General features: G+C 41.6%; 2 protein-coding genes and 1 long non-coding RNA gene across 8 annotated transcripts in view; 1 reads left to right on the top strand and 2 right to left on the bottom strand.

Annotated features, from left to right (window-relative positions):
* STX11 (syntaxin 11) overlaps nt 1–7,960 on the bottom strand; it is a 33,259-nt gene extending 25,299 nt beyond the window's left edge. The window contains exon 1 of the mRNA XM_008995196.4: nt 7,755–7,960. The gene's annotated coding sequence lies outside the window, so the exon portion shown is untranslated. The remainder of the gene's footprint in view (nt 1–7,754) is intronic.
* Nucleotides 7,961–17,217: 9,257 nt separating this feature from the next.
* The window catches only part of LOC118153004 (uncharacterized), a 41,611-nt gene continuing 32,251 nt past the window's right edge, over nt 17,218–26,577 (bottom strand). For all 6 annotated transcript variants that reach the window (XR_013534600.1, XR_013534599.1, XR_013534596.1 and 3 more), the window contains 3 exons: nt 21,262–21,336; nt 19,857–20,600; nt 17,218–19,142 (listed from right to left, as the gene is read on the bottom strand). The gene's annotated coding sequence lies outside the window, so the exon portion shown is untranslated. The remainder of the gene's footprint in view (nt 19,143–19,856; nt 20,601–21,261; nt 21,337–26,577) is intronic.
* Nucleotides 24,569–26,577, top strand: part of LOC118153003 (uncharacterized) — a 15,840-nt gene continuing 13,831 nt past the window's right edge. Inside the window, exon 1 of the long non-coding RNA XR_004742128.3 lies at nt 24,569–24,695. This is a non-coding gene — a long non-coding RNA (uncharacterized LOC118153003). The remainder of the gene's footprint in view (nt 24,696–26,577) is intronic.

Here is a 26,577-nt window from a genome sequence, read left to right as displayed (position 1 = left end):
GGCCAGGAACGGTGGCTCATGCCTGTAATCCCAGCACTTTGGGAGGCCAAGGCGGGCAGATCACCTGAGGTCAGGAGTTCGAGATTGGCCTGGCCAGTATCGTGAAACCCCATCTCTACTATAAATATAGCCGGCCATGGTGACACGTGCCTGTAATCCCAGCTACTGGGGAGGCTGAGGCAGGAGAATTGCTTGACCTCAGGAAGCAGAGGTTGCAGTGAGCCAAGATCGTGCCACTGCACTCCAGCCTGGGTAACAGAGTGAGACTGTCTCAAAACAAAAACAAAAACAAACAAACAAACAAAATTCCCCTGAAAGTTATTTCTGATCCTATTAGATGGTCATTAAAGTTTTAAGACAGCACCTCAAAGCTTTCTCTGGCGTAAGATTTCCTGAAACCTTTTTACTCTCCTAGAAAGTTCACTGATTCCCCTCCCCCATCTGCAATTATTCAAAACATTTGGCATCTCTTACTTTGCTATCTAAGATAGCATAAGGCCAAGCCAGAGAGGCCTCTCTCCCTCTTGCAATCTTGGTCAGAAGCCCGCAAAGGAATTTGGGCTGTGCTGTCTGTTGGCCACATCGGGAATTTAAATGAAAAACAAGGGATGATTCTCACTATACCAGGCCTGCTGGAACTAAGGCCAGTGCTTCTCTGCTGTTCCCATGACTTCTGGGTAATCCGAAAAATCCCAATATAACGAGTCACCACGAAAGGCATGAGTTTAGGGCGATGGTTCTCAAACTATAGCACATACCGAAATCATCCGAGGAAAATGCGTTCAAAATGTCACTTCATGAGTTCCACCCCTAAGATTCTGTTCCAGTGGATCTAGAATGGGGCCCTGGAGTTTTATTTCTCTTTTCCTTTCTTTCTTTTTTTTTTTATCTCCTGGTTTTTGTACTGAAATATCCTTGGTAATTCTGAAGGTTATAATCTACAGACTACATACTGAGCTTCTCTGGACTGGTTTGAGGACTTTCAAGGGCTGAAAAGAGAGAGTGAGACAGAGAGAAGGACCCTAATATCACAAAATTGTCGAACATTTAACAATGCTAAAGCCTAGCATTACAGCAAGGACCAGCGTATGTTATGCTTTTGTTCTGGGTCTGGACAGCCACACGTTACCATGGGTGCCAGAGTTTAGCCTTCTTTGTTAGACATCACTTCTGCCCTCGCCACTGCCTACTCTCCCTGCCTCTTCTGCTCCTAATCTTCCTAGGATTAAGTCTACTTTGTCTTCTTGCTCTCTGGTTAGCTATTCTAAAATCCTTAAGGACCTTGGGCAAAAATGACAACTTTCTGGGCTCCACTCTGCACGGTGATGGTCTGGGCCAGACAGACACAAGCAAGGCCATCGCAGAGAGGATGCTCTCTTGGACAGAAATGTAGTAAATGATGTGGTATCCAGATCCCCTTCCGGTCCCCCAGGGACTGAAGAGGTTGGCTGCTGAAGGCCCCAGTTCCAGAAATTGCCCTGGACTAAAGGGAGCTGCATCCAATGATTAGTTGATGTGAGTGTGAATGCTGAGCCTCTTGCCTCAGGAGGCAGAACAATTCTGAACAAGAACCCCAGCTTCTAAGTTCCTCACTGTGGAGGCTGCTGTTGTGCACACCCCACAGTTCAGTTTCTCCCACTGGGAAATCTTGCTTCCCTCTCTCCTACTGTGTGTTGTCCCAGTAAACACCTCCTGCATGTAAATTTTAGAGTCTCAGGGTCTGTTTCCTGGGAACCTGAGACACTGAACTTGCCCCTTTCAGTCAAGTCCTGACGGCATAATGTAGCAGGCCTCTGCACTTAACCTCGGGCAATCCTGGGTGGTCCCTTAATCTCTCCAAGTGTTTCCCTCCTTATCTATAAAATATGGATAATGGTGACAGCAACAACAATCCTTATTATTTCCATTCTTCCTGGCTGTTATGAGAATTAACAGAAATCATATATACGACAGTACATACAACAATCCTTATTATTTACAAACAATAAATAAATAATGTTATCAGCTAAACATCATTACATGTTGGTTTACCATGAAGTAATCAAGGAAGAGGGGAGGCGGAGGTGGGAAATGTAGTATTATTACAGAATTTAGCTAAGACACTATGTCCTACATATCTCAGATCAACAGATTTGGGTCACTAATCAACATAACTAAGTACATAATAGAAAATTAGAAAAACAACCATGAAGAGATGCAATCCTGAACCTGAAACCCAAGACAGAACTACTTGTCTACTGTTTCCATATGAAGACAAAAGCAGAGCAATTTGCACTATTCTGAAAAGCTGAAATTGATATTATTACCCAGTAAGCTATGCAAGGAGTAGTGGAATATCTCTTTACGTGTTTGAACAGGAAAACAAATAAAACAAGCATACAAAAGGGGAAATACTTTTCTAGAAGACGTAGTATTTTCTGGATTATTTTGATGTCCTGTCTACTGAAAAGAAAAAAAAGAACACAAATTAAATTTTAAAACACATTTAATTAGCTTAAGAAGGGTAACTGAAAATTATCAGTTCTAAAACTAAATCATTCTAAAAATTATCAAATTACTGAGCCTTACAAAAAGTAGAATGAAATACACAAATAATGTCTGGCATCCATAAACTCAGAAGGAGGGGCCAACAAATGACTTACTCTGATAGATGGTTTCATTATTAGTAAAAGTCACAGAATGGTTGTTAGAACTGGGAGGAGCCTTAGAGATGGCATAACAGAGCCCCCAGCTGTAGCTATTCTCCTCTCTCAGGGAAACCACAGCTGAATTGGACAGGCAAGACAAACCCACATGAAATATTAACCAAACCCTTCCCGTTCCTGTGATCTGAGCACTGAATGAACCATAGGCAGTCACCTAAAAGCCAGACCAAGGGGTAGACATATGGGCTCTATCACCCTGCAAGGCTTCATGTCACTCTCATCTCCTGGGCAACTATAAATATGCTGATTTCCCAATCAATCTGAAGAAATGATGAGCAAAACATTTAATTCATGTGTGGAGAAAATATTTTAAAACCAAGTTTCACACATTTGAACATTCTCCCCACCCCTGCCACTGCCCCCAGGCTCAAGCAGGCCTCCTGCCTCAGCCTCCCAAAATGGACATTTGAACATTTTAAAGCTCCAATAAGTGAGTTTGCTGATTCAGTTTGGGTATAACATTCATCGGGCGTTTTAAACCTTACATGGTCCAAAGTAGAGATCTTTGAGGAAGAGATGAGGAAGGCAGCTTTGTGGACACAATGGCTTAAGCTCTAGGAACCTCTGAATGTCTCCATTAAAATGTAAATTCCCAGGAGAAAAGGTCTGATTATTCCAGGTTTCTTCCTAGATCAATTCTTAGTCCCTGATTGCTGAACAAAAATCAGGATATTAATCCAAGTCAGGGTAGGTTGAATCATCAAACAATGAAAACAGTTAAGAGTTGGGATCATTTTGGGGGATGGGTGGGGAGCGGTGGACAGGGTTGTTGGTCAAAATGCCACTGTTGAGACCAAAGAAATCTACCCAGGTGCCCCATATAGAAAGCAAGCTCTGAATGCAAGATACCTGAATCATTTTGCCAAGCTAAAGTCAAGAGGACAGGAGACACAGCAGGGCCAGGCTCACTTAATAAGATTCTGGAAGTTAGAGTAAGTAAGGCACCTCTTCAGGGTAAACTAGAACAAAATAGGATTCGGAAGGCAGATCACAAGTTAGGAATGTAAGATCTGGAGTTGTTATGTACCTGTCTGCATTTGTTAGTGATTCTTCCACCATTGGATCCTGCTCTGTAGATTAACGCCTCCCAGCCTCTCTGCTTCTATGGAAAATCTTAGCGACAAAACATTGGGGGCATCTGAGAAATATGAAAAGCTCGGTATTCAGTGTTTAGGAAGGATGGTAACCAAGGCAGCTCTGTAGACACAATGATTGAAGCATTTGGAACCTTCAGACACTGAGTCTCCATTAAAATGTTTAAATTCCCAGGATAAAAAAGTGTTTGATTATTCCAGGTTTCCTCCTAGACGAATCAGGTATTTCTTGGAGTGAAGGTGGTGGGGAGTGGGATGTCATGTAGCACAGTAGGGACACTGAGGGCCCATTGTATGCATCAAGGCCATTCTTGGATAAGGAAGAATTGTTACAGGCAGGAGAGTGACTTCAACCTGAGTTTACCACAATGTCCAAAATCTCATTGATTCATTCATCAAGACACACACCACAGCAGAGTGCTTCAGAATGCAAGCTCTGGAACCAAGTGCTTGGGATCCATTTCTGGCTCTGTCAGTTACTAACACTGCAGCAGAACTCCAGTCAAAGCAGTTAATTTGAGTAACTATCTCACAGTATTGTACTGAGGAGTAAAAGGCTTAATGCAAATAAGTGAGCATAGGATAGTACCTGGCCCATAATAAGCACGCGATACATTTTAGCCATGACTAGCATTCCTTTGAAAAATCTCAATGAGCACTGATTATGTGCCAGGTATGGTGTGAGTTTCTCCCCATCCTTTAGCCCAAACCTATTTTCCACTGAGGAGGATATTCTTTTCCTAGTCATTAATTAGAAATGTGGGCGTCATCTTAACTCCTCCCACCTCCTCACTGCCCATTTCTAAATACACACCCAACTGGGTTCCACCTATTAAACGTCTACCAGTTCCTTCCCTCTCTTCCAGTCTGCACTGTCACTGCCCGATTCAGGCTTTCTTTCATGTCCCATCTCCAATGTTATAACAGTCTCCACTGTGTCTCCCTAAGGTCAATGTCACTCTCCTCTAATCTAAGATTTACAAAATTCTAAGTTTTGCTATTGTTTTTTCAAACACATACCTGACAGTATCATTCACTTGTTCAAAGGCCTCAGTACTCAGTACTATAAACCCTCAGGTCCCACATGGCTTATGGGCCTTTGTGATCTGGCCCTTCCTGTCTCCGCAGCCCTTACTCTGTGCTGTCACTAAACAGGCTGGAGTTTCCCGAACGTCCAGTGCTGTTTCACTTCTCTATGTGTGCTGTTCCTTCTGCTGGGTCACCTATCCTTCCACCTGCCTGAAAATTCATCCTCCTATATGAAAGTTCATATTTCATCAACAAATGATGAAATAAATAAATCATCAATAAAATTTATGGATGAAATCAATATATTCATCACTTTCTTACACCTATCATTAGTCAAACCTGGGCCAAATTCAGGGAGTACAATGCTGAATAATATACTCCACTCTTTCTTCCTCATAGAAAAAGTAACCTTAGGGGTCTCAAAGGAGGAAGAAAGTTTGGAAATTAAGGCCAATTTGTCTCCAATTTAGCATTGTTACCTTTACTAGTTGGGTATCTTAGCAAACTGGGGAAACTTGGAAACCTTGATACTTGGGCATCAAGTCTAAAAGCCTCTCAGCAGATTTCAATTGCAACAGTAAACTGTGATACAGTATGTTTATGCATTTGGGCTCATATGGCTATAACGTGCTAAAAACATTGATTTGAACTGCAAAAACAATGATCAGAAACTTGCCTCAATATAGTGTTATCAATTTATAAACTATTAGGCAGGGCATGGTGGCTCACACCTGCAATCTCAGCGCTTTGGGAGGTCAAGGTGAGCAGCTCACCTGCAGTCAGGAGTTTGAGACCAGCTGGGCCAACAGGACAAAACCTTGACTCTACTAAAAATACAAAAACTAGCCGGTTGTTGTGGTGGGAGCTGGTAGTCCCAGCTACTTGGGAGGCTGAAGGACGAGAATTGCTTGAATGCGGGAGGTGGAGATTCCAGCAAGCCAAGATTGCGCCACTACACTCCAGCCTGGGCAACAGAGTGAGACTCTCTCAAAACAAAACAAAACAAAACAACCTATTAATTAGTCATACTATTTTCTAAAAGTCATGCTGTTAACTAAAGGTGACTGCAATTGTCCAGGGGTGATAATCAGCTGAGTTTAGTTTCACATGGTTATTAAATAGTATGAAATATGGTTCATTCAAATGCTTTAAAAACCATACCTTTCTAATTCATATTTTTTAAATCATGTATCAAATGAAGAATAGGCTGCCTACAAAGACAAGTAAATGAGTCAACTCAAAAGCTTCCTCGCTTTTCCAGCCATGACCCAGTCCATTCCAAATCCCAGATCTGCAGAAACATCAGTCATATTGGGACAGAAACTTCACTCTGGGCATAGATGTACCCTAGCACATATATAATGGATTTTCCAGTGTATTTAAATAAACTATTATTTAGTCACACTATTTCCTAAAAGTCACACTATGAACTAAAGGTGACTGTAATTATCTAGGGGTAGTAACTGGCTGTTTAATTTTTAAATACACTGGGACCCAGCTTACTGAGTTATATTGGGACAGAAACATCCATCTGGGTGTAGATTTACCCTAGCAGCTTGTCAGCAGGATCCTTTTATTCCTAGTTGCACAAGCAAGGTTCAGAGAAGAGGCTGGCACAGAGAAGGTGCCTGGTAACTGTTGTTTGGGGCTGAACTCAGCTCAACTCAGCTCCAGTAGAGATGGTGCTCCCTTTTCTATCATGTTGAGAGCCTGTGCAGACCTTGCCTAAGCGCTGCTACCCACTACAATGGGACCTGTGAGTTTCAACTTTTAAATTTCTCTGCTCCTGCTGGGACCTACCCACTTCAAAAATCGTCGTGTGGTTTTAGCATCAATTTAGTAAATACAAATTGTTAGAAATATTTTGATTTTAGAGAGTTACAGTCACCACATTAAATGATACATTTCTACCATGCAGTGAAAATGAGGACAAAATGGTCACTAGATACTGAAATTAATTTTCCCTTGGGCTTCTGTGGCAAAGCACATGATTTTAATGGTTATCTTAGATCAGCCCAGTGACCTTTACTGGCATGTTGTAACATCAGGCGCCTTAGGAAACTGAAAACTCAAATCATCACTACCCATACCACTGCCCCAGGTTAGCAGGGCAGGCATTTCACATCTAGAGCCTCATTTTAAATACAGACAGAGCAAGCCTCGCTTTTCAAAAAGTTCATTAACAAAGTCTCACAATTAAGAGAGCAGCCGTGTGACTCATTTTTGGATACCCGTAAATAACAACTCCTCCCTTTGCTGAGAAACGGCTGAAACAAGTGCGTGAGAACCACAGGAAGTAATACAGAGCTCAGCTGGTGTCAGAGGAGTCTAGAAAAAGGCAGAATTCCCTCTTGGACAGAGTGGTTCTCGCAGGATTGCCACTACCCTTCCTCTCCATTTTTCTAAAACAAAGTCTTATGTGGGCTTTGAAGGGACTGCTCCAAGGCTCTATCAATTTCTCCGTCTCTCCCGGCTTCTGGGTGACAGTGCCAAGTTCAAGTCAAGAGGTACCCATTCTGGTGTTTTTGACACAGTCACCCTAATAGGAAATGAAGAGGTGATAACAAAGAAACACTTCAGCCTTTCAACTTAAAGGTAGTCTTAGGTGGACGCTTTATAAAGGCAGCCTACCAACGGGTATCCCTAAAATAATTCCTATGAAGCGCTAAATTCTCAGTCCCTTGGCCTCTGAAATTAAAAGTAATTCAAAAAATATCATTCCGCTTTATATGAGAAACCCAGTGCTGTGTTCTCGAAGGTGCCCAGAGGCGGCGTGAGGCCCTGCACCAAAACCCACTAAGGCACCGCCGCGGATCCGGAGCCCAGACAGTGTCCCCGCCCCGGCCCGCCCACCTCCCCGCACTCTCCGCGCACCGGGAATAGGTAGAGAAATGGGGAGCTCAGGGACAGAAAAACAAACCAGTACCCGGAGCGAGAGTTCGAACCGAGAAGCCCCTATCCCGGCCGGGCGCTCGTCCCCCGTGGGCGCCGCGTTGGGGAAGGAAACCTGTTGCGCGACTCCCGGCGGCTCGGCTCCCGGCGCCTCCCGCGTCCCCTGCGGCAGAGGCTGGGCTCCTTCACTGCGGCCCGAGCTCCGCCCCGCCGCGGCCGCATCTGGGCGCCGCCGGCTCTGCCCTAGCCGCTTAGGAAGCGACCACAGCTGGGGACAAGGCCCCGCCCCGGGATGACAGCGCCGGGGCGCGGCGGCTCGCGGAGCGCAGGTTCCCGCCCCGCCCGGAGTCCCTGCGCTCGGGACCGCCCGGAGCCGGGGACGCGCTCCAGCACCTCCCGTACGTCTCGGGGAGTTCCCGCGGGCGGAGCGGACCCTCGCGGGGAGTGGGAGGTTTGCAGCCAGAGGCACTTCCTCTGCTCATCCTCCGGTTCCTAGGGCAGGGAGCGCGGTGGACTTTCCCCGGGAATCCCCGCTGCGCTGATGACATTTGCCGTCCGGTGCGTTTCCGCGGCGAGGACGGTGGAAGCGGTCTCTGAGCGTGGGTGTGGCTGCCGAGGCTGCAGCAGGTCCTGCACCCCCTGGACCTTCCAGGAGGCGGGCAAGGAGCCTGCGGTCACACAGCGGCCGACCACCGCCTTCCCAGAACCCGGCGGCCAACCCCTCTCCAGTCGGCCTCAGGACCCTACGGGCTCATCATTCCCTGGATATTAGCTGAGCGTCCCCTTGTGTGCCCAGGGTACCACCGCTCTCAAAAATACTGCCAAGACCCCCCCTCCAGGTCCTGGCACTTTAATGGGGAGACATAAACAAAGTGTGGATTGTGCCAGGTGGCGGTAAGCACCTTGAAAAACAAAGGTGAGGCTGAAAAGTAAGTGAGATTCAAAAAGGGAAATCGGGCCAGGCGCGGTGACTCGCGCCCATAACCTAGCACTTTGGGAGGCTGAGGTGGGAGGATCGCTTGAGCCCAGGAGTTTGAGACCAGTCTGAACAATATGGTGAAAGCCCATCTCTACAAAAAATACAAAAATTAGCTGAGCATGGTGGCGCGCCTCTGTGGTCCCAGCTACTCGCGACGCTAAGGTGGGAGGATCACTTGAGCCCAGGAGGTCAAGCATGCAGTGAGCCTAGATCCTGCCACTGCACTTCAGCCTGGGCAAAAGAATGAGAAGGAAAAATAAAAATAAAAAACGAATCCTGCCTTGATGGGAGAATGTTTAAACACAGAACTACCTGAAAGAGCTCCCAGTTGCCAAAGATGGAACCATTTGAGCAACGAAGTAAACTAAACAAAGTCTTATTGGATTAAAAGCCAAAGTAAAAAATATCCATGAGTCTACACTCATATAAATAAATAATTGAATAAATAAATAAAAGGCAGAGAGGAGACAAATCTCCTACACAGAATAATTCCAAATAATTTATGTAGATCATCTACCGTAGGCAGTGCACAGTGACTTCCTCCAAAATAGTACAGTATGGAAAGGGGAAAAGAGTAGCTTTACAATGGAGAAAGCTGACAGACACTACGCCAGCCAGATGTTCTAAGTAAACGTCAACAATCATGAATTATATTGATGACATGTAGTTAATACAATGTGATGAATATGGCCCATTACCTCTGTGGTCTTCCTCCCCAAAACCCATAACCACTGTCTCATAATGAGAAAAATACCAAACTAATTTCAATAGTGGGACATCCTACAAAATACCTGACCATATTCCTCGAAGTTGTCAGGTTATCAAAAGTAAGAAAAGTACAGTCCAGACGTGGTGGTTCACACCTGTAATCCCAGCACTGTGGGAAGCTGAAGCGAGAGGATTGCTTAAGGCCAGGAGTTCAAGACCTGGTCTGGCCAACATAGCAAGACCCTGTCTCTACAAAAATTAAAAATAAAAATAAGGAAAGTCTGAAAAACTGCCACAGCCTAAAAGAAGCTAAGGAGGATGTGAAAACTAAATGTAATGTGGTATCCTGGATGAGATCCTGCGACAGAAAAAGGACTTGGGGAAAAGCTAAGGAAATCTAAGTAAAGTAAGGACTTTCATTAATAATAAGAATCAAGGTTGATTAGTCTTGAGGAATGTAATGTAAGATGCTAATCATGGAAAATCTGAAATAGAATTTATGGCAATTCTGTACTACCTTTGCAATTTTTCTGTAAGTCTAAAACTGTTCTAAAAGATGCAGTTTATTTGCTGGGCGAGGTGGCTCATGCCTGTAATCCCAGCACTTTGAGAGGCCGAGGCGAGTGGATCACGAGGTCAGGAGTACAAGACCAGCCTGGCCAACATGGTGAAACCCATCTCTACTGAAAATATAAAAAAATTACCTGAGCGTGGTAGTGGATGCCTGTAATCCCAGCTACTCAAAAGGCTGAGGCAGAGAATTGCTTGAACCCAGGAGGCAGAGGTTGCAGTGAGCCAAGATCACACTACTGCACTCCAGCCTGGGTGACAGAGCAAGACTCTCCATCTCAAAAAAAAAAAAAAAAAAGAAAAGAAAAAGGAAAAAAAATACAGTTTATTATGAAAGAAAGTAAGATAAGAGGGATGAGGTGTGTTATATTTTTTAAAATATGTATATTGCAAAGCCCTATAAGATAAGAGAATCACTGAGGGAGAAAACAATGCAGCTATTGGGATTAAGATCATTTCAAGCTTAGGGATCAGTGGATGTAAAGGCCCCAAGGCAGGAGCATGCTTGGCTTCTGGGAGAAATATCAGGGTGGGCAAAACAGAGTTCAGTAAGAGTGATGGCGGTGGGGCTAGGAGTGGGGAATAAAGCATGTATGGCATTGGTGGTCATGATAGTCTTTAAATTTTACATTGAAGGCTGGGCACAGTGGCTCATGCCTATAATCCCAGCACTTTGGGATACTGAGGTGGGCAGATCACAAGGACAGGAGTTTGAGACCAGCCTGGCCAACATACTGAAACCCCATCTCTACTAAAAATACAAACATTAGCTGGGTGTAGTGGTGCACGCCTGTATTCCCATCTACTCAGGAGGCTGAGGCAGGAGAATCACTTGAACCTGGGAGGCAGAGGTTGCAGTGAGCTGAGGATGCACCACTGCACTCCAGCCTGGTGACAGAGCGAGACTCTATCTCAGAAATTTTTTTTTACATTAATTGAGATAGGAAGACTGAAGAATGTTTAGCAGAGAAGCTAAATGATGTAGCTCATTGTTTTTTTTAGTCCACCATTTTGTTGAGGATAGATTAAAGGACAGATTAAAACAGGCCAACGAGTTAGGAAGCTGTGATGGTTAATTTGACGTGTCAAATTTTATTTGGTAAAACATTATCCTGGGTGTATCTGTGAGGGTGCTTGCTGATGACATTTTTAATTTTTTTTTTGAGGAAGGGTCTCTCTGTTGCCCTGGCTGCAATGCAGTGGCATGATCATGGCTGCCTGCAGCCTTGACCTCCCCTGCTCAAGTGATCCTCCTGCCTCAGCCCCCTGAGCAGCTGGGACTGCAGGCATGCACTACCACACTCAGCTCAAGTGATCCTCCCACCTTCGCCTCCCAAAGTTCTGGGTTAACAGGCATCAGCTACCATGCTCAGCTGAGATTACCCTTTGAATCCACGGGGAAGACTTCCTGAAAAAGTAAATTGTGGATGGGGAGTAAAGGGGAAGATTGCTGGGGATTAAGAGTAGCATTTTGGACTCCTTCAGTTTGGAGTTGTCAAGTTGTCACGAAGGCAGTTGGTTAGGTGAGTCTGGGATGGTGGGGTATATCTGGAGGTCTTTAGCATATAGATGGTGTGCAGGCAGAATGGGGATGTCTGAAGTCTGAGTCCTGGCGTGCTCCAAAGTACAGAGGTTAAGAAGATAAAGAATAAAAAAAAAAAAAGAAATTGAGAAGGTCTGATTTCTGAGATAGATAAACCAAGAGAGAACATGTTCCAGAAGCCAAATGAAAAGAATGTTGCAAGAAAGAACGATTTACTGTCAAATGCTGCTACAATGTATAAAATTAGGACTGAAAACTGAGCAATGGACTTGGCCACAGAGAGGTCAGTGGTGAACTTGGTAAGAAGAGTTTTAGTGGTGGGATGACCAAAGCCTGTGTTTGGGGTGACCCCAGAAAGACTAAAAATGGCAGATGAAGACAAAGAAATGGAATAGAACATGGAAGGAACCATATAGTCAAAGCAGTTTTTTTTTTTTTTAAAGTAGAAGGTACACGTGTTTGTATGCTCCCAGGCATGAACCAAATGGAAAGGAAAGAAGGATGATACAGGAGAGAAATGGGTTACGTGCTGGAGCAATGTTCTTGAGTAGATAGATGAGCAGGTGTGTGACGCAATGCACAAATGGAAATTTGGGGTTAAATAGAAGAAAGAGTTCACCCCTGGTAACAGGAGAGAACACCAAACTGAAGGTGCCCAAATGCCACTCTTAATCCCCAGCAATCTTCCCCCTCCCTCCCCATCTGCAATTTACTTTTTCAGGCAGTCTTCCTCATGGATTCAAATGTTAAGAGCTGAGCATGGTAGCTTGCGCCTATAAACCCAGCACTTTGCAAGGCCAAGGTAGGAGTATCACTTGAGCCCAGGAGTTGGAGACCAACTCCCTGGGCAACATAGGGAGATCTCACCTTTACTAAAAATCAAAGTATTAGCTGGGTTTGATGGTACATGCCTCTTGTCTTAGCTACTCGGAAAGTATGGCAGAGATGCTGGTAAATGTGGAAGGAAGAATTTATTTTATTCATGAAATACAAAGCAAGGTCATCTGCTAAGAGTGAGGAGTGTGGAGGAAGTTTGGGGAGAGAGGAGAAAGTATGAAAGTCATCTAGAACAGTGAGAAAGTCAATAGACTTGGAAAATATAGTTGGATTTTTGGATAGCAGGGAGAGCCCATTTGAGGTCAGAGCTCATGAATATAAAGCGAGGCCAGTAGGTGTAGCGGTATGTTCTTGCTGGCTTCATTTACTTGCTTGGGTACAGATAAAACTAGGCAGAGGGTTAGATGTAAGCAAAGTTTGGAGTTGCCAGGTAACTATGAAGGAAGAGAGAACAACAAGGGGGTTAGGGGTATATGCAAGAGAATGATGATAGTGAACGACCATGGCATCTAAGCCAGGCAAGGGGAGAAGAGAGGACGTGAATGATAGTGTTGAGGTGAAAAGAAAAGGTGTTAGGGGGTCAATGGATTGGAATTTCCAGGGGATCAAGAAATGGTCACATTTAGGGGTTAGAGAGATTCAGTGGAAAAATACTGCCATAGTTGGGACCAGGTGCCATGGCTCATGCCTGTAATCCCAGAACTTTGGGAGGCCAAGGTGGGTGGATCACCTGAGGTCAAGCGTTCAAGACCAGTCTGACCAACATGGCAAAAACCCTTGTCTCCACTAAAAATACAAAAATTCACTGGGTGTGGTGGCAGGTGCCTGTAATCCCAGCTACTTGGGAGGCTGAGGCAGGAAAATCACTTGAACCCAGGAGGTGGAGGTTGCAGTGAGCCAAGACTGCATCACTGTACTCTAGTCTGGGCCACAGAAGGAGACTCCTTCTCAAAAAAATAAGCAAGATGGATATCAGAGTGGGATGTTTGAGACTGGGATTTTGATGGGATGCAGATGTTGATGACAGATTGGTCAGAGCATGACCAATCTGAATTCTCTTCCACAATTGATCTGCCCACACCCAGCTGAATCCCCATGTTATTCTTGTTTTATAAATTTCTCTGGAGACCTTGGCTCTCCCCTCCAGTCTGGAGTTTTTCAGAGATGATGACCGATGAGGTCCTTAGGGTGAGGCTCAGATAAAGCAGAGCCAGGCACTGGGAGGGGGGTGCGGCTGTTGCATGGAGATCTGTCAGCCACGGCCATTATCCTGCACGCTATTGCCATTCCTAATTACAGAGCTCATAACACCACTGAATGCCAGGGTTGGAAGGTCCTCTGTGGCAGCCACCCTTCTGAGGTGCAACTCCTCCACGGCCCTCAGTCAAATGGTCATTCCAAATCCCTGCAGCATGTAATGACCACCAGCTACCATTTATCTTCTTCATACTAGTTTGATAATTCTTTGACAAGAGAGAACATGTCTAAACTTCTTGTATTGTTGTGATAAAATGCTTACAACATAGAATTTACCATTAGAACCATTGTAAAGTGTACGGTGGCTTTAAATACAGATGCATTCACGCCGTGGTGTAACCATCACCACCATCCCGAACGTTTTTATCTTCCCAACTAAAACTTTGCACCCACTAAACACTAACTCCCTGGTCTCTCTCCCACTCACCTTTAGCAACCACCATTCTACTTTTTTTTCTTTACTAACATCTCTCTAACTCAGTCCTTGATAACCACCATTCTCCTTCTACTTCTATGAGTTCAATGTGTCGTAATGTGGTATTTGTTTTTCTGGGCCTGGCTTATTTAGCTTAACATAATGTCCTCCAGATTCATTCACGTTGTCACGATGACAGGATTTCCTTCTTTTGTGAGGCTGAAAGTACCCCATTGTGTAAATATACCACATCTCTTTATTCATTCAGCCACTATTGAACCCCTATATTTTTTCTGTATCTTGGCTATTGTGAAATGCTGCAGTGAACATGGACATGCAGAAATCTCATCACACTGATTTCATTTCCTTTGGATATATACCCAGTAACGAAATCGCTAGATTCCACCACTTTACTTTCTGCCTCAATGAATTTGACTGCTCTAAGTACCTCATATAAGTGGAATCATATGATATTTCTCCTTCTGTGACTGGCATATTTCACTTGGCATTATGTCTTTCATATTTCTCCATGCCGTATGTAGCATGTGTCACAATTTCCTTCCTTTTCAAGGTTGAGTAATATCTCATTGTATGTATGGATCAGATTTTGTTTATCCATTCACCTGTCAATTGTAATTAATGCTGCTATGAATATAAGTGTACAAATATCTCTTTGAGTCTCTACTTTCATTTTTGGGGAGCGTATACCCAGAAATGGAATTGCTGGGTCATATGGTAATTCTATATTTAATTTTTTATAAATTTATCATACCATTTTCCACAACAGCTGTGCCATTTTACATTTATATTTGCAAAAGAGTTCCAATGTCTCCACCTCCTTGCCAACACTTACTTTTCTTAGGCTATCTTTGATTTCTATTTCATGCCCTGCAGGACACATGATATTGTCTGAGTAAATTACTGACCCTGTTGTTAACACTGTCAAAAAGGGAAATGAGGTTAAATGAAGCAACTTGTGCTCAGCGAGTCTCCGCTGAGTCTCTGAACATTTTGTTCTAGATTTTCACTGTACTTTATAGCCACTTGTGGCTAATTCAATCTCAATTAATTAAAATTAAATAAAATTTAAAATTCAGTTCCTCAGCCACATTAGCAACATTTCAAGTACTTCATAGCCACCATAACTAGTGTCTACTCTTTTGGAAAGTACAGAATGGAACATATCCATTATTGCAGGCAGTTATTAGTATTTGACTTCTATATTGAACAGCACTTTCTAGATTCTGGTAGCACCTCTGCCTCATTGTACAAATAACATTTGGATAAGCTTTTCCAGAACTGGCCAGCTTTAAATTTAAGATCTTGCTTTCAGGAGAGAGAAAATATGCTGCTAAAAAGCCTGTGGCTTTTTTGTACCCCAACGGCTGCTCTGTGAACTCTCTAATTTTCATGATTGAATATTGTATTTGAACACTCCGTGGTCATGTGTTTCTGTTGCTCTTTATTACCTCTATGAATGCAGACTTACAAAACTGGTTAAAGCTTTGTCTATATCATTCAACTCACATACTAAACCACAAGTTTCAGGAAGGCAGGAATTATGTCTGTTTCACTTACTCCTTTTTCCCTAAAGCCTAGCACAATACCTAGCACATTAGAAACACTCAATAAGTATTTGTTGAAAGATGAGTTAATGAATGACCAAAGTAAGCACTGAGATAAGGGCCCTGATATAGCCTATTAGAGGGAGGCACCCAGACATAACAAGCCCAAGGAATATCTCTCTAGCTCTCATATGTTAGTAGTTAGAAAAGATGTTTTTTCTTACAGAGCATAGATTTTAAGCTTGGGCCTTTTCCCCATTATTTAAAAAATAGCTTAAAATTTAATTCCTATAAGGATCTTGTCTAATGCATGTTTTTAAAACTACTACTCTGATTTGTAAACACCTGTTACCATCAGTGAATATAATAATGAGAACAAATTCTACATTTATATAGCATCAGCATGTGTGCAGAGATTTCCTTTTGCCCCTCCAGATCACTTTCCACCTCCCTCCCACCTGTTCTCTGACTTGGGAGTCCGATCTGAATGGATTATTCTGACAGCTGCCTGTGCCCCATGGGTTTCCTGCCAGTAGGAAAGCTCTGGCAGGAGGGCAGGGGCGGGGAATGAGCAGGAAATATTTTCCAAATAGATGTATGTGCCCCTCAACAAAAGGTCCCAGTTCCTCTAAGGTGGGCTCCTCTACATGTCTCTCTCTCTCCCCGGTTTAGGATTCCTTTCCCTATTCATGATTCTCAGTCACAGGTTCCTTTACAGCTGCCCTCCACCCTGTCCATATCTTTATAATAGACCACTGATTTAAAACCTATGCTTGAATTATCCTAATTTGAATATGCTATTGGTTTCCCTTTGGGACTTTAACTAATACAGTATCCTTAATTAGTAGCAAAAGCATAGTCTCCAAATCCCATCTCTAAAAATTTTATAACTACAATCCTGACAGAAATGCTCCCTAGTGATATTATCATATCATTACTTCAATTCACTTTTTGCTTTATGAAGAAACTAGACTGTACATCACATAAATTGTTCTCCAGTACACGCAGACTAGAAATATATTACCAGATTCACAGGCAAATCTTTTTGCATATAGCTTCTCTACATAAAATGTAATTTATGGAAACATATAAACGAGAAACCTTTTGTGTTTTAAATTGGTACATAATATTTTACATATTTATGAGATACATGTGATATTTAGTTGCATGCATAGAATGTGTAAGAATCAAGTCCAGGTATTTGGGGTATCCTTCACCTTGAGTATTTATCACATGTTAGGAACATTTCACGTTCCCTGTTTTAACTAATTTGAAATATACACTACATTGTTGCTAACTGTAGCGTATACTTAGCAACTACAGAATAGTAAAACTGCTATAGAACATTAGAACTTACTTCTTTTATCCAACTGTGTTTTTAGTACCTTTGACCAGACGCTCTTCATTGCCTTTCCACTCACACAACCTTCCCAGCATCTGGTATCTACCATATTACTGTCTACCTTGATGAAATTAACTTTTAAGCTCCCATGAATAAGAACTTGTGAAATTTGTCTGTGTCTGGCTTATTGTACTTCGCATAGTAACCTTCAGTTCCATCCAGTTTCTTGCAAATGACATGGTTTCATTCTTTTTATGGCTGAATAGATTCCACTGTGTATATATACCACATTTTCTTTATTCCATACATGAGAATTTACAAAGTAAAATCAGGTTAATAGTTAAAGTTTTAAATATTTCAATATATAATAAGTTAAAGTTTTAGATATTTCAGTATATAATAAGCATATCTTAAATTACTTCTAGATATGTGATGAAATCTGCAAAAGTTCCAGTGTTGCAAACAAGTCATCATTATTCATATACCAGAGAACACAGTTTCTGTTTCTGTCCCTTGAAGCTTGTTTGAAAAGTGCAATTTTTAGCAAACACCAGATCATTAAAAAATATAAACCTAATAATGCTGATGCCAATATCAAAGATCACCAATACTATTGTTTGGTTACAATGTGCCAAGCACTGTGTTCACATTGTCATATGTTATTTAATTCTCATCACAAATTTATAAGATGTGCACAACTCAACCCTATTTAAAAGAAAGGAATAGACTGAACCCGATAGCCTCCTGTCCACTGTCCAGGCAACAGCAAGCAGAAAACCTCAGATTCAAATACTAGTGTCCAACCCACAAAAATTCGGGTTCTTCACCATTCATAATTCAAGAACAATGCTAGAGACCAGAGAAAAGGCCAGGTGCTGTGGCTCTTGCCTGGAATCCCAGCACTTTGGAAGGCAAAAACAAGTAGATTGCTTGAGCCCAGAAATTCAAAGCTAGCTTAGGCAACATGGCAAACACCCATTTCTATAAAAAATACGAAGAAATTAGCCAGGTGCTATGGCTGGTTCCTGTAGTCCCAGCTACTTGGAAGGCTGAGGTGGGAGAATCACCTAAGCCCAGTAAGTCGAGGCTGCACTGAGCCATTATTGCACCACTGCAATCCAGCCTGGGCAATGGAATGAGACCTTGTCTCAAAAAACAAAAACAAAAACAAAAAAACCTGAAAATAATGACTTTCCAAAGCAAATGATTTTTTAATCCTATTATTAAACAGGACTTTTTAAAATCCTGTTATTTAGTATTTTTAGAAAAAATACTAAAAAGAGAAAAGAATGCAACAGATAACTCTCATAGAAAAGCAAATTTCTTGTTATTTACTAAGATTCTTTCTTTTTCCAAGCATGATACACCAATAGGGGTAGAAAACACGTGGTGAAATACTGCATTGTTTTCGTATTTGTTAAATTATGTTCTTGCCTACAATGCCTGAATTGACACTATTGCATATTTATTTTAATCCAAATTTCAAGTAAAAACTTTCCTTTGATGTATTTACTTACTTGTAAGAGGCCTGAAGTTTGATATGTACTGGTTGCTCTAATGTATACAAATAGAACAAAAGTGCTCTGTGAAGGGGAATGGGTTTTTAAAAAAATCTGATCTAGAGATAATGTAGTTGATCCACTTAATAGCTCTTGATGGAAACCAATTTTTCTGCAACTGTGATTTTGCATAACAAGTTGCAAAAGTATTTTAAGATGAGACTGTTACTCAATACTCATTTCTGGTAAACTCCTTTTTGCACCATTGCCTTCGTCTGTAGAACAGATAAAAGTGAAACAGAAAAGCAAAACCAGAATGTAACACATAAGCCATGCCTTTCACGGATAATAGTTTAGCCACAAGCCTTGAAATATTGGTTTTGAATGTGAATAATTCACTTTCAACAAGTATAATTTTCACAAATACAGTAAACATTTGTACAGCCATGTTCTGCTCATTTAGATGAATTTGTGCCATGTATTTAGAAACTCTATACTTCCACACCAAAGAGCCTTACTTTGGGGCTGAGGTCTGGCTTTCTTCTCTTCTTCCTCCCCTTCATCCATCTCATCCCCTTGCGGCTGCTCCATGTCTTTGTCTTACTTTTCCCTTTGGTACTTTTCAGATGGACTCATTCCTCCTTCACGGATGGTTTATAGTTTCTGTGAGTTCACGGACCACAGCCTGCTAGCAACCTTCCATGACCCTGAAGAAAATTTGAAAGAACAATACTGGCACCACAAAAAAACAAGCGTGGTTTCTTTATTTTATTTATTTATTATTATTATTTTTGAGACTGAGTTTCGCTTTTGTTGCCCAGGCTGGAATGCAATGGCTGTGATCTTGACCTCATCGCAACCTCTTCAAGTGATTCTCTTGCCTCAGCCTCCCGAGTAGCTGGGATTGCAGGCATGCGCCATCACGCCCAGCTAGTTTTGTATTTTTAGTAGAGATGGGGTTTCTCCATGTTGGTCAGGATGGTCTTGAACTGCCAACCTCAGGTGATCCATCTGCCTTGGCCTCCCAAAGTTCAGGGATTACAGGTGTGAACCACTACACCTGGCCAACAAGCATGTTTCAAATGATGAATTGGGCTGGGTGCAGTGGTTCACGCCTGTAATCCCAGCACTTTGGGAGGCCAAGGCAGGCAGATCACTTGAAGTCAGGATTTCAAGATCAGCCTGGCCAACACAGCAAAACCCCATCTCTACTAAAAATACAAAAATTAACTGGGTGTGGTGGTGCATGCCTGTAGTCCCAGCTACTCTGGGGGCTGAGACAGAATTGCTGGAACCCAGGAGGCTGAGGTTGCAGTTGGCCAAGATTGTGCCACTGCACTCTATTCTGGGTGACAGAGAGAGTCTTTCTCTAAACCAAAAGCGACAGAGTAAACAGGTTGAAGTCTGAGCAGTGAACTCACCGATTTGAAGGACAGTCTTTCCTAGAGATATGTGCCTCTGTGGATAATGATCTTGCTGAGACCTTGCAGAAGCTGACAGTGGTCCTCTCAGTCCTTCGCTCCTCTCCTTGTGTGCCCCGAGGATGAGGAGTAATCTTTGGTAGGGTCTAACATGGCCTTGCATCACTCAGGGTGTTGAAAATGGGCTGCTCTAGCTGATTTCTTTAAACCCTATTTTTCTATACAGGTTGGTATGAAGAAAGGTGAATTATGAAACAGGAACTTTTGCCACAACTCTATTCCTAGTCACAAAGAAGTATTTACAAAAGTCTCCATGCAAACCGGAATTCATAACTGATTACAATACAAATGTGGGTGCTGGACACAATTTATTCACACCTATTTCTTCCAAAGACCTGGCACAGCATCTCTGCAACTTAATGGGTGGTCCGCTTTACAAGAAAAAAATATACGGCACCCAGTGTTGACAAATTATTTCTACCACAGTGTTTCTTGAATGTAATATAAACACAGTATTACTTAAACATAAACAAGCTATAAATTCCTTATGGCTATAGACACTTTTAAAATCAATAAAATGCAAACCAATAAAAGCCAAACCAATCTGCACATTAAAAACATAAAGTTAATAATATTCAAATAGACTGGGCACAGTGGCTTATGCCTATAATCCTAACACTTTGGGAGGCTGAGATGAGTCCAGGAGTTTGAGGCCAGCTTGGGCAACATAGCAAGACTCTGTTTCTGCAAAAAAAAGCAAAAATTAATCAGGTGTGACGGTGCAAGCCTGTAGTGTAGTCTCAGCTACTCGGGATGCTGAGGTGGTAGGATCACCTGAGCCCAGGGAGGTCAAGGCTGTGGTGATTGCACCACCAAACTCCAGCCTGAACAACAGAGTGAGACCCATCTCAAAATAATAATAAAAATAATAAAAACAGCATTGATTTAACATTGTTTTGATGAAACAAAACTATGAAAGTCTATTCTAAAAGTAGAAATGGTCATTTGGGTGTTTCGTATTTCACTTGTTAGCTATGTGATTCTTTTTATTTTGAATCTATTTGACATACATTTGAATACTATTATTTGAATATAACAGACATGCATTTGAGGATCTCTCATCATCCTTGTTCTGATTTTCTCTTTTAAACTATACATTTGTCCCAAATGGTTCCTTAATGAGTCATCAATCTAAAGTGCTCACAAAACTAAAAAGCCAAAATATGAGTTTAATTTAACAAAAATATTTATGATCATATTTAGTGCTAATGAATTGGAATATTGTGTTTGATGTATCTCTTTTGAAACATAAATGTGGTGGTGACTCAGGAGGTACAGGGGCTTCATGTTAGGGATGCTTGTGCTACTAAAAGCTGTATGATGACTCAGCTGTCGTATCACTTGCCTTCAGCACTGCAGAGCACCAAGACGTCACCTGAGCTTTACTTGGAGCCAGGCTTTGATCCTACAAAAAAGGTACCTGTTAAATATAAAGACACAGGTAAAGTCATCAGAAGAGATTCAGCATGTTAACGCGAATAAAAAAAAGGCTAGAGTGGCTCCATTAACATCAAAGAACATTCGAAAGCAAATTAAAAATATCACTAGAGATAAAAAAGGTCATTTCATGATAATGTGGTCAATTAATCAGAAAGAGATAACAATCCTAAAAGCTTATGGATCTAATAATAGCTTCAAAATACGTAAATTAATAAATTAATGAAATTCTGATCTATTTAAATTGTTATTATTTTAAGTGTTTATGATCATTAGTTATAATTTGTATTCTTCCTTTGTTTTAACTGACAGACTTTTGGGGAGGTCAGTTTTTGATTTATAAGGAAAATTAAGCAGAAAGTACAGAGAATTACCACATCAACCCTTATCTTCTCCCATCTACATGAAGGGGTAGATGAGAAAACTTCTGTGTCTTAATCTTTGTTGAACATGAAAAGATATTTTATAATTATTATTATTATAAATGGTACACTGTATCCAGATCCATCTCATAAGCAAGGACACACAAAGACTTAAAACAAAGCTTTGGTGGAAGACTTACCAATCAAATGGAGAGCAAAAAAAAAAAAAAAAAAAACAAAAAAAAACAGGAGTTGTAACTTTCGTCTCTGACAAAATAGACTTTAATAGTAACAAAGGCTAAAAGAAACAAAGAAGGACATTATATAATGGTAAAAGGATCAATATAACAATAGGAGTCAATAATCATAAATATATAGGCACCCAATATAGGAACACCCAGATACATAAGACAAGTTCTCAATGACTTATAAAGAGACTTGGATTCCCGCACAATAATAGCGGGAGACTTTGACACCACATTGTTAATAGTCGACAGATCAACGAGATAGAAAATTAACAGGGACATTTATGATTTGATCTCACACCTGCAACAAGTAAATTCAGTGAATATCTATAGAATTCTTCACCCCAGGTCCACAGAACAAACATTTTTCTCAATATCACATTACACCTATTTTGAAAGTGACCACATAATTGGAAGTAAATCATTCGTCAGCATTTGCATAGCATGTCACAGACTTAAATGAAATATTGGTTGGATGTTTGTTTGTTATTTTCTTCCCTTATTCCTTCCTGTCTCCGCTGATAAGTACAATTATCGGCATAAAAGAGGTTTTTAATACCTATTTTTAGATTGCATTCCAGCCTGGGCAATAGAGCAAGATTCCTGTTCTCTCTCCCCCTTTCTCCTTCTCTTTTTTTTCTAAAAAAAACCCAAAAAACAAAAAACAAACAAAAAAAAAACGGTGGTAAAACGCACATAATATGAAATGCACCATCTTAGCCATTTTTAAGTATACAGTTCTGTGGCATTAATCATTGTGCAGTTATCACCATCTCCAGAACTTGTCATCCTCCCCAACCAAAACTTTATACCCATTGAACACTAAGTCCACATTTCCTCCCCGAGCCCCTGGTAATCACGGTTCTGCTTTCTGTCTCTATGATTTTGACTACTCTAGGTACCTCATATAAATGAAATCACACACTGTCTTTTGGTAACGTCTGAATCATTCAGTCTAGAGGAACCCTCAGGGCTTCAGCATGAATCTTACATATGCTGCTGGCCCCCAGTTCCACAGAGCAGTTTGGGAAGAGGGCATGGCTCCCTCTCCTCACCCCAGTGTGAGCTGTGAGTTCTCCTGTATCTTAAACTTCTGTTAAATTACATGCATAAAGCCACATCTCTCGAGGCCAAAATTAATGATCAGGAACAGGACAGGTTGAAAGTCATGATGAGGAACTATTTTCTTAACTGTTTCCTAATTATCAATGTGCCTTCCCTTTTCTTGGTGTCTGTAAATCATGTGAATGTGCTGAGTGAATATTTTGTTTTTTTTCTTGCTCCTCTTTGGGGCTGCAGCACCCATGAGTGATCCTTTCCTTCACATTACCCAAAGGGTCCCAGAGCTGGCCCTTCTAACCACGACTTAGTGAAATCTCATTGAGGGCTTTTGTTCTCCTCATCTTCAGGGAAGGTAGGAAGTGGAAAATGATTAAAAGATACTTAGCACAAGACTCGGCACACAGATAAAAAAAATTATTATTTTATGATATAACCTATTAGTGAATATTACAGATTTCATTTTCTCAAATGGCAACTGAAGCAAAGGATAACATTTCAGCCTTTGCATTCATTCGTTTCCCCTTTTAATCACATCTTGTTTTAGTGTGGTACATTTGTTATAATTGATGAGCCGATGTTGGTACATTCTTATTAACTAAAACCCTTAGTTTACATTAGGGCTTACTCTTTGTGTCATGTATTCTATTGAGTTTGTATATGCCTATGCATGTGATTTTTCTCTAATTGGGTTTTGACAAATGTATAATGACTAGTATAGTAATGTGTAATCCACTCATATACAGTATGATGCCGAATAGTTTCACTATCCTAAAATCTTCCCGATGGGTTACTGTATCCGTAATTTTGTCTTTTCTGGAATGTCATATAGTCAGAATCATATAGTACGTAGCTTTTTCCAACAGACATCCTTCACTTAACATGTTTTTAAGGTTCCCCAATATTTTTTTGTGACTCGATGGCTGATTTCTTTTATTCATTGAATATATTTCATTGTATGGCTGTTCCACAATTTGTTTATACATTCACCTACTAAAGGACGTCTTGGTTGCTTCCAAGTTTTAGCAATCATGAGTAAATTTGCCAAAAAATCGTGTGCAGGTTTTCGTGTGAACGTAAGCTTTCAACTCATTCAGGTAGATACCTAGGATCATACCTTGATAAGTTTCATTGTGTAAGAAACTGCCAAACCTTCGTTCAAAATGGCTGTGCCATCTTGCATCGCCATCAGCAATGAGTGAGAGTTCTTGTTGCTCCACATCCTTGCCAGCCTTTGGTGTCATCAGTGTAAGGGTTCAAATGAGGCAACTGAGGCCAGTTATTGAAATAAAGAAATTTAATCGGCTCCTGGGCGAGGTTCTATGGTCCCGGTGAAAGGGGCCAGAGAAGTCTGCTTGACTTCTCGCGGGTGTTGGGTTTTATAGGGAGTGAAGGCATTTGATTGGCTGTGGAGAAACAGGACGTGGATGAGGTAAGCTGCTATTGGTAGGTAGGCGGGATTTCCGGTGAGTGGGCTGTGCTATTGGGCAGGTTTTGGCGGGGCTTCTTTTAAATTTTGGCGTAGTTTTCCAACGGCGGGCTAGGTGCCGAGTGCAGAGCTTGATGTCGAGAGTGCTGATGTAGTTTTCAGGCACGGGGAGGGATGGGCGTGTCCGAGCTCCCAGTGAGGCAACTGGCCTTACAATCACTATTTTGGATTTTAGTCATTCTTACAGGTGTATAGTGGTCTTATTGTTACTTTAATTTTTTAAAATTAATAGATAATGTTAACCTATTATATGATATTTTGAGTCTTTTACATTTATTAGAATTTGGATTTTTTCAAAAGTAAATTGAAAGTGAGTTTTGAATATCATTACTATATATTTTTTAATTCTTTATTATGTCAACAGAACAGAACTGTGTAAAATCTTATTATAACAACATAATAGTTTGTTAAATGAATGTGAGAAAAAACAAGTCACATGGACTAAATGGGCCATAATGTATGAATTGCATATATTTTTTTCTTATTCATCAAACATTATGGCCCATTAACACTCAAAACGTGCTCAGCAATAATTAAATTTAGTCATTTAAAAATATTTTTCCACTTTTTAGTCACATATTTCTCAGTTGCATCATTGTGAGATTATATTTGCCAAGGTAGAGTGAAGAGTATTTTTAAGTTTCTTAGCTTGATTTATAATGTTAAAATATTCATATATGTGGAAGATTGGTCTCTTTTTGGACTCCTGCCTTGGAATAGTCCATTTGATAGGGGCAGTTCACAGTTTTTGAGAGTCATGAGAGGCTATGGATATTCTCAGTAGAATTAGACAAAGTTCTGTGGACACTTCAGGAATCCACAGACTCCCTAACACTCATCCATAGACCCAAGGGATCCATTCACTGTAGATGGACAGTCCCTGCTGTACAATTCCCCACGTGTTAGTGCCATTTTAACTTCCCTAATGCACGATCCTGAGATTGCCATCCTCCCTCCTCTTCCTTCAGACTCTGCCAGGGGCTTCCATTTTTTTATCCAATATTTTTTTCATCCTACCATTTGCAGTATTCAGCAATCTCAACTCAACTGACCTGAACAGACTTATCTCCCTGTATCCCTTCATACAGCCCAAGACTAAGCTTTGACTAATTGGGCCACATGCTGTTTGCTGGATATATGTCTGGGCTTTCCAATTTCTCTGACTTTATTTACATAATTTTCTTCTTGAAATTTCCTTTTCTTTATTCTGCTGATTGAAATTCTACCATTATTCACAGCTTCTTCTTGTAACCTTTCCTTCCTACCCCCACCCACCCTAAAACAATCTTTTCTTTTTCTGACCTCTCAGAACACCTGTTTTTATATCCATGCTTTCACCTTTCCTTCCTTCCTGCCTTCCTTCCCTCCCTCCCTCCCTTTCTTCCTCCATTTATTATTGAGGTATTCAAATAAATTTTGCTGTGTGTGCACAGTACTAGGCACTCTACTGGAATAAAATGTTCCTCTTCTGCAAGAGGTTCACAGATTCATAGGAGCACATTCACATAGGACCTGAAAAAGACCTTGCTGGAGGGCAGTAAGCTGCAGAGGTTGGGTCAGACTGCCTAGGCCCTGAGCCTGGCTCTGCCAATGCTAGCCGGGTGACCGGGGCCAATGCTAGCCGGGTGACCGGGGCCAATGCTAGCCGGGTGACCGGGGCCAATGCTGGCCAGGTGACTTTACTTCCCTCTGTCTATTCCTTTATTTATAAAATCAAGATAAGGGCACCTACCTCACAAGGTCCATATGAAGGTTGAGTTTACTGTGGAGAGATTTGAGAAGAGCGCTTGGCAGTTAGTAAGAATCCAATAAATACTAACTTTTTTTTTTTTTGAGACAGAGTTTCGCTCTTGTTACCCAGGCTGGAGTATGCAATCGCGTGATCTCGGCTCACCGCAACCTCCGCCTCCTGGGTTCAGGCAATTCTCCTGCCTCAGCCTCCTGAGTAGCTGGGATTCCAGGCACGTGCCACCATGCCCAGCTAACTTTTGTATTTTTAGTAGAGAAGGGTTTCACCATGTTGACCTGGATGGTCTCGATCTCTTGACCTCGTGATCCACCCGCCTCGG

This window comes from Callithrix jacchus, chromosome 4 (genome assembly GCF_049354715.1).
Source record: "Callithrix jacchus isolate 240 chromosome 4, calJac240_pri, whole genome shotgun sequence".
NCBI lineage: Eukaryota > Metazoa > Chordata > Mammalia > Primates > Cebidae > Callithrix > Callithrix jacchus.
This window is presented reverse-complemented; position numbering and strand designations above follow the sequence as displayed.